General features: G+C 55.3%; 1 long non-coding RNA gene across 1 annotated transcript; it reads right to left on the bottom strand.

Moving 5' to 3' along the window:
* Window positions 1–8,648: 8,648 nt before the first annotated feature.
* Window positions 8,649–11,628, bottom strand: LOC129150596 (uncharacterized). The gene is made up of 3 exons (XR_008557313.1): window positions 11,586–11,628; window positions 9,993–10,208; window positions 8,649–8,847 (listed from the first exon to the last, which is right to left on the bottom strand). It is a non-coding gene; the product is annotated as an uncharacterized LOC129150596 (long non-coding RNA).
* Window positions 11,629–11,834: the final 206 nt, after the last annotated feature.

Genomic DNA, 11,834 nt, shown 5'->3' with positions numbered 1-11,834 from the left:
GGAGGTGAAGGTGGGCCAGGCAAGCTGGGGGTTCTGCCTCTTACCAGCTCTGCGATTCGGGGCACAGGTAAGTCCTGGTCTCCTCATCTGCAAATGGGCCCACAAGACCTGCCAACCTTCTACTGGGTGGCTGGCGGCACAGACAGGGGTGCAGGTGAAGGTACTGGGCCAAGGCGTCCCCATCCATGCCCCCGGCTGTTCCCGGGGTTGATGAATGCCAACCACTCTACTCCCGAATGTCTTGCCCACTCACCGGCTACAACTGCTGTTCCCACCATTAGACCTGGCCGTGTGGAGTGAGAGTATTCAGAAGCTCTCTGAATGTCATATTGTTGTTAATAAAAAGACTCCATTTTGAGGTAATTTAAAGATTAAAATACTATATGTAAAGGCAGAACAGTTGTTTTTATTATTTACATTTTGTTGAGGCCTTCCCACAGGCAGACTTATATATTTCCCCCATGTCTCAGTATTCCCCCCCTCCTTGCTGTACTACCTCCCTCCAGACTGGATGGAGTGCAGTCAATAGGGCAGGGGTTAGTGGTCAAAGACCTGGATTCTAAGTCTGCCCTCGCTCTTACAACCTGAGGGACCTGAGACAAGCTCCCTCACCACTCAGAGCCTCGCCATTGAAGTGAGGGCAGTGGATGGGATAATAGCCACTAACTCATGAAGTTGCTGTGAGAATGACATAAATAATATGTCTACAATAGCTCCCATTTGTTCAGCACTTACCAGTGTGCCAGGCATTGTTAAGGAATTCACAAGCATTATTTCAAGGGACTCACCTCTGCAACCTGATAATTACCCCCACTTCTACAGTTGAGAAAACTGAGGCTCAGAGAGGCCAAGCAACGTGGCCAAAGTTCACACAGCTTGCAAATGGGAGAGCTTTCATTTAAACCCCAGCAGCCACTGCTTCGCCGCTTTACTGGGCACAGAACCAAAGCTGGAGGAAGCCTTAAAATACACCTGGTCCAACCACCTGTTTACCACTAAAGGAGTTACCCCTCCACCTTGACCTGTGTCACAACTTCCCAGATGAGTCCCTGTATCTGACAGGTCTTTTCCAGCCACAAGGCATCCACAGAGCAAGTATTCCCTTCAGAGGAGGGTGGTGAGACCAAGAGAAGCCAAGTGACCTACCCGGGGCCAATGGCAAGTCTGAGGCCAGGCGGGACTCCAGCCCCTCCCGCAGGCTCTTGGCTGCAAAGCCTTGTGCCCTGTGTTCTTGGTGGGGCCGGGGGCCTTCCATGCTGGATGAGGGATGGCTAGTGTTCCCGAAACTTCTCTGTCCAAAAGCATCCATGCCAGGCCAGAGTGGTACAATTAGTTGAGCATCGTCTTGTGCAATGAAGGGTTGCAAGTTCAATTCCTGATCAGGGCACATACCTGGGTTGTGGGTTTGATCCCCAGTCAGGGAGCATACGGAAGGCAACCGATCGATGTTTCTCTCTCTCTCTCTCTCTCTCTCTCTCTCTCTCTCTCTCTCTCTCTCTCTCCCCCTCCCCAGTCTCTCTTTCCCTTCCTCTCTCTAAGCATGTCCTTGAGTGAGGATTTAAAAAAGTAACAAATAAAATAATTAAATGAAATCATCCATATGTGACCCTCCATAGTTTGTGGTCTAGGTTCCGAGGAGATGTGGGTGATGTGTCCTCCTCCTCTCCCTAGACTAGCTCGATGTGCATCCAGTTATGGCTGCATTCCTGCTGCACCCTCCTCAGTGCCAATCACGGCCTGGGTGCATGCTGCTGACTGTCTGCTCAGTATTCCTTCAGACTTGTGCTGAGATGTTTACATGCCCAGCCTCAATGACAAACATGACTGGTCTAACTCGTTCATGGTAATCCTTTCCTTTGCCAGTGCCCAGAGGACCCGGTTTCAACCAATAGGAGGGGAGGAGCATTCCACAGGGACCCTCAGGGAAAGAATTCCCCTCCCAAACAAGCAGTCCTGTGAGAAAGAGCTCTTTGGCTCCTCCTCTCTCACCTCCACCTTCTTTCCTGCTCACAACATTCTTGGGTGAAGATATGATGCCTGGAACCATGGCAACTGTCCTGTGACCGTGAGGCATCATCTGTTGAGGATGGGGAGCAGGAGGAGAGGGAGAACCTGGACCCTTGCTGACACTGTTGAGTTGCTACATCATCCTTGGAACCACTGTTCTTGTCAGGTAATATCATACATGTATGTATTGATTATACCATTATCGGATATTTTGTGACTGCAGCTAGGATCATCCTAACTGGTAAAAGCAATAATAGTAATAATAATAATACCGACTTTATGAAGTAGACACTCTAACATCTGTTATATATACAGATGCTCTTGATTTAGGATGGAGTTAAAACCCATTTTAAGTTGCGGGGGGTGTAAAAAGAGAGATAACTAAAATATAAAAAATAAATGAATAAAATGCATTTTATTCACCTAATCTATTGAACATCCTTAGCCTACAGTTAGGCAATTATCTTGAGTTTCCTCTTTAGAGTAATTGCCTTCCTCTTCTTCTCCTCAGAATCAGGACACAGATAGGTGTTTTGTAGGATGATGGGATGCAAAACCACAAAACACCATATCCCAAAACTCTGACAACACAGTGATCGCCTGGCTCACTGGGGGCTGTAGCTTTATGCCGCTGCCCAGCATCACGAGGAAATGTCATACAGGAAGTCACCCGTAGGATAGCTGAGGTTTCGAGAAAATACTGAATTGTCCACTTTATCCCCTCCCCCAGCAAGTAGACTAAATGGGAATTGGGCCAGGTTTGTCTGACCCCCACACCTGTGCACCATACAGCCCTGCCCTCAGAGAGAGCTGGAATCCACTGAAGAGACATCAGAGAAAAGGTAAGATCTGTCTTGAAATGCCCCCATGTCCAAGTATTCAGTGAGCACCATGTTGAAATGTGTCCTGTCAGATGGATGATGTGCTTTGGGGTTGAGAAAGGTAGAGATAATGGGAGTAGGCCTGTGTAGGATGAAATGAGTCCTGCCCTTCAAAGTCTGCCTTTAATGACCAGGATGGTCGCGCTGGACCCGGAGAATAACATGAGAAAGAACACATCTTCTGCTCCCTTTGGTCTGGGCCCTTCACGGTCAGTTCCAGTGTCCCTTCTTCCCGAAGCCTGCCTGACTGTCCCAAGCAGACCTGGCCCCACTGCATATGTTCACCCACTTCTTACTGATGAATTTTTAGTTAATTATGTGCACAGGTACCGTTCCTCCCACGTGAGTGTGAGTGCCTGGGGGACCGACTGAGTCTTACACACAGGTGCCCCCGGCACCCAGCACAGTTCCGAGGCCAAGTGGGAATTGAGGAAAAGCTTGCTGGTTTGATGTGACCTCATTCGGCGCCAACCACATACTCTGTAAGGACAGCTGCCCAGGTCAGTTTCCACACGCGTTCAATGCTCAAAGTAAATCTTTGTCCACCAAAGGGATCGTCTTCCTCCAAAATTTGGGGTAGAGGTTAGGGGGCACGCCCAGAAGTGCAATGGCCATGTGAACCACAGGGGGAACCCAGGACATCAGACATCAGAAAAGACAGCCTGAAGGAGGAGGGACTTGACCTGGCCTGCAGGCTGAGCTAGAAGGGGTGTGGGAGTGGCCCCCTGAGGGGGCCCAGCATGAACAAAGGCATAGGTGAGGCCCTCACACAGGCACAGGGCCGTCAAAGCTGGCTTCAGAAAGCCAACGGCACCACGAGAAATGGCAGCATGCTTCCCTGGCTCGGTCCAGGCGACACCTCCTTGACCCAGGCCTGAGGAAAGTTCTAGCGGCTGGCCAGGCCCTTTCCCTCCGCCTGACTCTTCCCTGGAACATAATGGCTGGGTCTGCAGCAGGCTCTGGGGCTGCCCTAAAGTGGCGTCTCCTCGCGGGTATTGTTAGTCACATTTAATTTGGCAGCACTGAGCACTTTTGATTTCAAATGATTAGTTAGAGCTTGTGTGTGCACTGTTTTCCTTCCTCCCTCCCTCTCTGTGTCCCCCAAGGGGCCTGGGTGTTGTTTTGACTTTTATGTGTTACAGTAAAAACTTTCATTGTAGCAAAATGTTTGCTAGTCAAAATTAGCTTGGTTAATTCCAAAGAATGGTTTCATCTTGGCTCCACGGGCACGGGGATCTTTTTGACAAGACGAATTGGCCATGAGCCAGCTCTCTCCAGGACGATTCCTCTGCAGCGCGCTTCCCCCGGAGTTTACCTTCAAAGAAGCAAGGCCTGTCTCCACTTCCCATCGCCTCTGAACGGGCTGCTGGGTGCAGCGCCCCGCGCGGGCAGGCAGAGCCAGTGCGGCCGGCGGTGTGGCTTCTGGGGGGCTGATTTTGGAAGAAAGCCGCACACAGACACAGACGCTCATGGGCGCGATCCAGGTGTGTGCGCGCACACCACACCCGTGCACACTCAGACATGCTGGGCCTACACCTACACCTACACCCAGAGATGTTACTGCTGGGCACACATCAACACACACGGATGTTCAGACACACCAGGCACAGACCACAGACAAGCAGGCTGCCCCAGGGCCACACAGAAAGAGAGACATAAAGGCAGACCCACACAGCCTGGGCAGTGGGAACCCTTGAGCTGCCTCCTGCACACTGGCAGGGCCCGGCAGGCACGCTGGCCGCAGCGCCGCCCTGCAGGGCGGGAGGTGTAGGTGCTGCCTCCACACACTGCCAGTTACGCTGGGGCCAGGGCTCAAGTGCCTTCCTTGCACTGGAGGAGGCCCACCCCCATGTCCACGCGCATTTGGTGGCTTCAGGAAGTCAGCGTGACAGAGCTGAGCGAGCAGAGAGGAGTGGGGGGAGCAACCAGAGGCCAGGTCTTGTAGGGCTGCAGGAGACATGGTGAGGACTCTGCGCTGAGTCTTCATCTGTAGGCACCAGGACCCACTGGGCAGGAGGTTAACAGCCCCCAGCAGAGAATCGCCCACTCTCCAACTGCTGGTGCTTTTCAATAAAGTTTCTGCGGCCAGCACTCCTGGTTCCCTGGCTTAGAGACCGAGCCCTCCTGCTCAGTCCCGTTTAGCAAAAGGGCTTGCAGAAGCTGCCGAAAACTCTCCCTACACTGCTGTGTGCTGGCCAGGGCCCGCAGGCCCCAGTTGGGAAGAGGAGGAAAGGCAAGACCTGGGATGGAATCCCTGTGGCTTCCCGGCCCAGCTGTGCAGCCTTGAACAAATTGCTTGCCCTCTCTGAGCCCCAGGACCCTTCGCTGTCAAATAGAGAGATGTTCTATCCAGAGTCATGAGGCTCAAATGAGCACCAGGAATCAAGTGCATTGAAAAATGTAAGAATTCTGCACATCTATAAGTTTTTACTTAAAATTGTTTCTCCCCTGTTGGGGGAAGGAGAAGGCTTCTCTGGGAGGGGACTGTGCCTCCGCCCTGCCCACCTCCTTTCGCCGCCACCTGGTCAGGGCCCTTCATCCTGAACAGCGAAGACGCTTCACTAGACTTCGGTGTCCAGCCCACTGGTGCCCAATGTCTCAGCCAAGATTTCTGCTCGTGTTCACGTCGGAAGGGACCTCAGGGGCCTAGGCCCTGCCCCAGGCCAGGATTCAGAGACGGAGGGTCCACGGTGGCTGACAGGACCCGCGGGGCCTTCCTGCCTCCCCAACAGCCCTCACCTCCACCCGCACCCCAATTTCAGCTCTGGTGACTCTCCCTCTCTGCGTTCACTAATGACTTTCTATAAAGACAAATGTTTGTTTTTGATTGATGTTGCTACTTCACCTCATGTTTAGATCCTAAGGATGCACATCTGTGAGTAAATGGGTAGAATATGAGAAAATATGAAGGGAATAGCTGATCGAATAACTAATCTGGGTCATCACGGAATTCTAAAATTGTTTTCCTTCCAATAAGACAAAAAGACTGCTGGTGAGTGAGCAAGGGCGTGGGGACGGTCACAGCTGGGGGGCAGGCCTGGGCCCCCGAGCAGGCCTCTGCTTCCGAAGAAGAGCTCTGGGGTGAGGCGGGGCCTGCCGTGCGCTGGGCCCCCTGACACCTGGGAACACTGGGAGCCCTCTGCCTCCGCCGGGCCCCGCCTGCGCTCCCGCCGGGGCCTTTGCGCTGCATCACAGCTCCGCCAGCCTTTCCTGGGAGCACTGGCCGCTGCGAACGGTGACCCACCGCACGGACGGCATCAGGCCCAGAGGCTGTGTCCGCCGCCTCCGTGATGGCTCCGCTGCGTGCTCAGCCCAGGTCATCCCAAAGCAAGTGGCGGTGTCGGGAGCCTCCTACCAGGCGTGTTGCCCTGTTTCACATGTGAGACGTTGAGCCACTCCAGGAATAATAACTAACGTTTCGTGACTAGTTAGTGGGAGGCAGGAACTCTTCTAAGTACTTTCCACGTTTTAACTAACTTGATCCTCACTATTATGACCTCTGTTTTACAAAGGAGTAAACTGAGGCACCGAGAAGCTAAGTGGCAATTGGCAAAGGAGCCATTTGGAGCTGGGCAGTGACTGTAAGCCTGTGCGCCTGACCACGCCGCTGCCCCCCGTGGGGAAAGCCCACAGCAAAGGGCTGAGGCCCAGAGCCGGCTGGCATCGCCTGTGCCGAGCATGGCCGCCTCCCTGCCCTGCCCTGTCCGCGGCGCCCTTCCCACGCTGAGTCTAAGCAGAACCCCGGAACGCTGGCTCACCAGCTGCCCTCCTCTCTGGGCCCTCCTCCTCCAAACAGGCCAGAGTGAGCCCTTGTCCTCCAGGGCGCCTCCACCCGCCTGGCTCGCCTGCCCGCCAAGCCTCTGGTCGGATGAACCTCTGCTGGGCCCCTGCTTAGTCAAGTCTCTGGCCATCTACCCTTCATTTGGGGGAACCTCTGGGCCCTTCTCACGGGCGCTCACGGTAGAGGGAGGCCTCTCTTCCTTGGGCTGGATTTGCACTCCGCCCAGTTCTTCTCTTCTGAAGCTCTGGGCCACTTTTCCCGGGCCCATGCCCCACTTCCCTTCACCCTCCAATTTCTCCTCAAGGGTCACCCCCGAGGCCCTGGGCTCCCCGCCCCACTGGGTGAGGCTGTCAGCGGCACCAGCCTGCGGGAGAGGCGGAGTGGGATGGAGCTCTCTCAGCTGCCCCCGGGCCTGGGCCTGCACCGCTGGGCCCAGGCTGGCCCAGCCGGTGGCCCAGGGCGTCCGGCAGGTCCAGGTGGGAGGAGCTTCCCGGCATCCTCCAGAGGCAAGACGAAGGAGGGCTGGGCGAGCCGCACTCCCAGGATCACACTCAGATCCCTGGGACTATGGGCTGCCTCTCTGGGCATCTCTTTTGAAGAGAAAAGGTTTCGCTCCACAGCATCATGATCCCTGGGTGGGAGGGAGACACAGGGCTGAGTCCGGACGAGGCACAGAAGAAGGGCCGAGCTCAGGCCTGGAATACTAACCTTGCCAGTTGGGGTGGCCAGATACCTTGGCACAGTAACCGTTCCTCACCCGCACAAAGGCAGCGTTGGGCTTTTTACAAGCATGTTTTGACATAAGCTTTTGTAAAACCTCCTGACGCAGGGAGGCAGGTCTATTTGGATCCATTTCACAAATGAGGAAACTAAGGGCCGGAGAGACTGAGCCCTCCAATGTGCCCAGCATATTAGGGGCAGAGGCCGGGGTAGAGCCAGTTTAGGCCAAGCCCAGTGCTCTGACGCCTGCACTGCCATGGTCAGCAGCCCAACCTGTTAGGCCATTGCACTCCCAAACGGGAAAAGCTTAAGGGGCTTGAAGACTGTAGGCCAGCAACCATTTGGCTGTCACAGTGCTTAGGACTCTCTAGGCCCAGTTAAAAGCCTTCATCCCCAGAGGAAAGTCCTGGTGCCAAAGGGGAGCTAAGGCTCCTGGGGGGGAGACTAAGGGAGGACAGGTGGGCTTCCATAGAGCGACCCCCTCCCCAGCCCCGGAGAAAGCAGCAGAGCCCCGGGGGAAGGCCCAGGCTGGATGGGAGGGGAGCCTGCCGCACCCTGGCTGCAGGGATCTGTGCACCCCCACTTAGACGTGGCTGCAGAGCATCTTCTGGGTGGTCACCAGTGGCTCCTCTGAGCTGCCTGCACGTGGTGCGAGTGTCTTAGTCTCCAGGAGCCCCACAGCCTGCAATCCCTGCCCTTCGGCTCAGAGGGTTTGCCAGTGTGGTCTGGATGGACAGGTCCAGCGGCGGGCAGTGTGCTGGCGTGGGGGTGTTTGTGGGTGTGAGTCCTGGGGAGAGTGCAGATGTCATGGGAGCCTCGAGGTGTGACTCGGATCCGGGCCTGCGTGTGTCTCGCTCATCCCCCAGCGCCTATCACACAGCGCCATCGCCCAGCTGTGTGGCCCTGGGCAGGTGACTTACCTCTCTGTGCTTCAGATTAGCCTTCTGTAAAACCAAGCTGACACTGGGGTTGTGGGAGGGGTCTGAGGAGACAGTGAGAGGACAGTGCCGGCATCCCTTGTGCCCCCAGAGCATTTGGAAACATGAGGGCTGGTACCTGGGGTTCTCCGGGCTTCCCAGCCATCAGGAGGAGGGACTGTTGATCCTAGAAACTGGAACCATCATCAAAGGAGACGGTTAAAGGAGCTGGAAAACTGAAACCTGGGGAATGTTGTTTACTGAGAACACTTCACGCAAGTAATCATTGTTTTCCCTGAGAAGCAGTTCTCCAAAGGGCACTTGAAATACCTCCCCAAGAAATACTCCAAGAAGAACAATTGCAGTGACTTGCTTTGAGGGCCGCCTCAGACAAGGAGACTCACAAGCTTCGCTCCATCCAGATCCAGAGAGGTGAGGGTGGGTCCATGGCCAAGGACTGGGCCAACTCCTTCCACAGAGCTCGGCTGAAAACCCGGGGTTTAAGGTGCTGAAGCATGATTTGTGAATGGGCCTTAGTATGCTGGTGTAGAAAGGACCATAGACTGTCAAAAAGAAAAAAAGTGCTTAGCATGCTCAAGTCTCAATAGCTGTCACTATAATAATTACTTATGTGTTATAAGTATTATTTCTCTATAAGTATACTAGAGGCCCGGTGCATGGATTCATGCACTGGAGGAAGGGGGATCCCCTCAGCCTGGCCTGCACCCTCTCGCAGCCCAGGACCCCGCAGGGGATGTGCACCTGCCTGCAACGGAGGTGGGAGAGGCTCCCGCCACCGCCACTGCACTCGCCAGCTGTGAGCCCAGCTTCTGGCTGAGCGTCTGCCCCCTGGTGGTCAGCACACGTCATAGTGACCAGTCGTTCCTCCATTAGGTCAATTTGCATATTAGGGTTTTATTATATAGGATAATAATGCTATCACAGTATAAAAAATGAATGTCACTACCTGAAAGAGTGGATGAAGCAATCAGGTGTCATTCACATTCATCATTTTGGACATCCTTAGAGGAAATTTGTCCAGGAGAGACTTGCCAAAGTTATGCAGAAAGTCAGGAATGGAGCTGGGATAACCTCCTAGCTTCTGGCTTCCAGGATCCTGTCCATCGAACTCCAGCCTTTCCCCTCACTGCCTGACAGAGCCTCAGCCCAGTAAAGGGACCAGCAGCCCCCGCCTGGCCTATGCTATCTCTGGGCAGGGTGACTCCTGTCAGTCATTCGGGAGGCCCACCCACTTCAGCTCAATGATGAAAGCCAGGAGATCAGAGCCACACTCGCTGCCCACGTACCCTGCCGGGAGGGACGGACCCGGAGATGGCCAGAACCAACCGAACACCCCTGGGAAGTCTCCCTTCACGCCTCCCTCACACACGGGGTCAGCAACCGAGGGCCTCGCGCTCAGAAGGGGCAGCAGCCAGCAGGCCGTGTGGATGGGGGCTTGGCGCCTGCTTTCTCAGAGAGGCCTGCCCAGCACTCTCTCCCGGGAGGAGCGCTGGCACGTTGGGATGAGGGAGAGTTTGAAAGCTCTGGAGCCAGTTTTGCTTTCTCTTGTGCACCAGGGGGCTGGGGGCCGTGAGAGGGGCGGGTTAGAATCCACTCCTTTTATGTGCACGCTTTGCAGGGTGCACAGACTCTGACACTGGGTTTGAAACAGGGCAGCCCCCTTACCAGCTGCTTGAGCTTGGCAGGTCCTTTCAGCTCTCTGAGCCTCAGTTGCCTCCTCTGTACAACGGGGCCATTGGGTGCTACCCCCTGGAGTTGCTGGTAGCGGGAAGTGAGGCACAGCTGGTGACAGTGCACTTGGCACAGATATCGGCCACAGGGGAGGGGTGGGGAGGTGCACGTGTGTGGCAGCAGCTGTAACTATTCGCCTGGTGAAAAGGTCTGAGAATATTCACCAAAATGTTAGTGGGCAGGGGCGATTATCACTAAGGGGCAGGGTTTCAGGCCCTCCAATTTCATTTCTGCTTTCCTTTTTCTTTCCATGTTCCTGAGTTCATTGTTGTTTCAAGATGATAAAGTGAAGAGAAAACCAGGGGCCGCTGGTGTGGGTGGCGGCAGAGGTGCTGGAGACCAGAGTCCAGGGCGTGGGGGGGTGGGGGAGGTGACGTGCCGAGGGTGAGGACCCCCTAAGCCTGAGAGAGGTGGCTGCGTCTTGCTAGCTCCGCTCTGGCTGTGCCTGGATCAGACAATGCGAACACACAATCATTCATTATAACTCAATTACGGTGATTAAAGCTGGTGGCGTGCAGAGGCAGGAGGGAGTGTTGCCAACAGAATTTACACTCCATGTCATCAGGAGAGATAACAGCAGCTGACGCCGCCGCGTGCCTCCCCTGCCATCTGCTCAGCAGGGGCCGACTGAGGGGTCGGCTAATGGAGGCCCACGCAGCAGAGAGCTGCTGCGACGGGGCTGCCAGGCTGGGGCCACGAGGAGCCCGGTGCTGGCTGGGAAGATACGCCTGTGCCCCTCTCTGCAGACATGGCTGCCCAGGAGCCCAACATCTGGGAGGGGGAAGGGAAAGCCACAGTACTGCTCTCAGGTTGTGCCAATGGAGGCAGAGGCTGGGACTCTGATATCTGGTTTTCACCTCCGTGTTTCAGATGGGGAAACTGAGGCACGGACCCAAAAGGATCACAAACATTAAGCCTGGGGCAGAGCCTAACCTCACACCTGCTTTTTCTCTCTTGAGGACATGCAGAGAGGGAGGCTGGGAGTTTGGGGCCACTCTGAACTGCCTGGAGATGGGAGGGATGGAGCTGAGGCCTGAGACCCTAGGGGTCCAGAATGAGTCTAGGGTGGTAACAGGAGGGCCCATGGGGGCAATGCAGGTGATACTATGCACAGGCAGGGCTACGGGGAGTGAGGCTGCAGGAGATGGTCCTTGGTCAGCAGGCATCAGACCCAGACGTGGTGGGTTCTGGGCAGGGGTCCAAGAGGAACTAGGCGGAAGAGAGGAGGCAGAAGTCCATGGCTGGGGTCTGCACCCCCAGGAGGCAGAGGGATGGGGCAGATGGAGCGGCCTGTCAAAGGACAGCAATGACACCAGTCTCCCCAGACACCAGGCCTCCAGCTTTGTCAACCACAGGAAACGGGACACTGTGCGTAGGACCAGCTGATATGCTCGTCTCCATCTGGAGGAGCCTCCCTCACGAGCCCCTGTTGATTGGTGGGGGCGGGGGGCAGGGGGTGTGAGAGGTAAGGGGGGCTTAGTTCATTCAGCACACTTTCCTGGTGGTGCCGGCTCTGACGCCAGTCACCATGTGGTGGTGCTTGCTGCCCCTCCCAGAACCCTGCTCAAGGCCACAGCTAGCACTTGTTCCCTAATGCCCGGAATTCTACCACAGCCTCTTTAGTTAAACTGCTCATTAGTTCCCCTGGGATACATCTGGCCCCCAGGGGTTTTCCCTTGAGCCTCGTGTCTTACCCTCCCACCAGGGCCTTTGCACAGGCTGATGATGGAAGCCCTGCCCTTCCTCCTCTGACCTTCATCCCACCTTGCCTCAGAG

Source organism: Eptesicus fuscus, chromosome 2, assembly GCF_027574615.1.
Source record: "Eptesicus fuscus isolate TK198812 chromosome 2, DD_ASM_mEF_20220401, whole genome shotgun sequence".
NCBI lineage: Eukaryota > Metazoa > Chordata > Mammalia > Chiroptera > Vespertilionidae > Eptesicus > Eptesicus fuscus.
Note: the sequence above shows the minus strand (reverse complement) of the source record. Positions and strands in the feature narration are given on the sequence as shown.